The 1,422-nt window shown below is 41.4% G+C and overlaps 1 long non-coding RNA gene across 1 annotated transcript; it reads left to right on the top strand.

Annotated features, from left to right (window-relative positions):
• Positions 1 to 551: 551 nt before the first annotated feature.
• Positions 552 to 1,416, top strand: LOC107665898 (uncharacterized). Its single transcript, XR_001631617.1, has 3 exons — positions 552 to 633; positions 724 to 822; positions 1,182 to 1,416. It is a non-coding gene; the product is annotated as an uncharacterized LOC107665898 (long non-coding RNA).
• Positions 1,417 to 1,422: the final 6 nt, after the last annotated feature.

Genomic DNA, 1,422 nt, shown 5'->3' with positions numbered 1-1,422 from the left:
TAATTTATGCATTTAGCAGACGCTTTTATCCAAAGCGACTTACAGTGCATTCCGCAGGAACACTATATATATATATATATTTATTTTTCTCAGTTAATATTGCATTATTTCAAGTAATGCAAATGTTTTTATGGTTTTACTGTAGTTTTAGTGTAATTATTATAATAACCCTGTCATTAGCTTCAGTAATTGATGCTACTTTAAATTGTTCTGTCAGTTGTCAGTATTTTTGATTCTAAAATTGTAGTTTTAAAATCGTCTCTGAATTTCTTTATTAATTCTTTAAATGAATGGATCTCATTATCTGAAATGTTTGTTGCAAACCAATTTCCCAGAAGTGAGTTAAATCTGACAAAACCTCTGTTTGAGGACGTCAAACAAATGTTATAAAAGGAAGTAAATACAGTGTTTTTTCATTGTTAACATGCAGAACGTTTTCTGACAGATTATAGTATTTATAACTAGCTGAATATGTCAAATATAATAGCGGTCAGGTGAATGTGTGTGTGGTGTCTCACTAGCGTCCTCTGCTGGATTCTGTTGAATCGCACTCACGCTCGTCTGTTGTTTCGCAGTTATGCACAGAACACGACGTCCCAGGATTCATCAAATACAAGGTGTTTGACGCCAAACGTGAGTCTAGTTTCCAGCATTGACACTGAGCTGATGTGTGTTCAGTCGAGCTGCTTTGAGCTGATCATGTGTCTGTGTCTGGATCCGCAGCCAGCTCAAAGACCATCTCTGGCCTGCTGGAGTTCGACAGTAAGACTCACGCCGTGGAGGTTCTGACGGTCCTCAACCACTATCAGATCCGGATCCCCAGTGAGTGACCACGCTCCTGTCCAGCCACGCCGTCAGAGATATCAGACTTCACTGTGGTCGTCCAGAAAACATGATAAAACATTCTTGTGCACAGTCTTCAGTCTTCAGTCTGAACAGTTTTTTTAAATATCATGTCATCATCCTGTTCAAAAGCTCTCGATGCCTCGTGTTTTCTTCTGGAGCGCCGGTGCTGTTTAAAGCTTTTGTATTAGGTGCATCCGAGTCCCTCAGTTATTTTTTGTCTGATCTCTTATTTTGGTCAAATCATGAACATTTAGCAGATTCTGTAGTCGTTTGAGCGAGCGTTTGTTTCTGTGCTGACGGTAACGTGTTGATCATGTGTTCTTGTTGTGTTTCAGACGGTTCAAACCCGTACACACTGAAGCTGTGCTTCTCCACCTCCTCACACCTCTGAGCCGGAGCGACCGACACCATCGTCTTCATCTTCATCATCACCACCTCCCCTCAGACCCCACTCGCCCTCGGGTTTAGTGCTCTTTAGTTATTCATCTGTGATCTGATCAAACCAGGAAACACACACTCACACACTCACACACACACACACACACACACACACACACACACACACTCTCTCACACA

The sequence above is a fragment of the Sinocyclocheilus anshuiensis genome, unplaced genomic scaffold, assembly GCF_001515605.1.
Source record: "Sinocyclocheilus anshuiensis isolate Anshui unplaced genomic scaffold, SAMN03320099.WGS_v1.1 scaffold1020, whole genome shotgun sequence".
NCBI lineage: Eukaryota > Metazoa > Chordata > Actinopteri > Cypriniformes > Cyprinidae > Sinocyclocheilus > Sinocyclocheilus anshuiensis.
The sequence above is the reverse complement of the archived record's forward strand: the minus strand, read 5'-3'. Positions and strand labels throughout refer to the sequence as shown.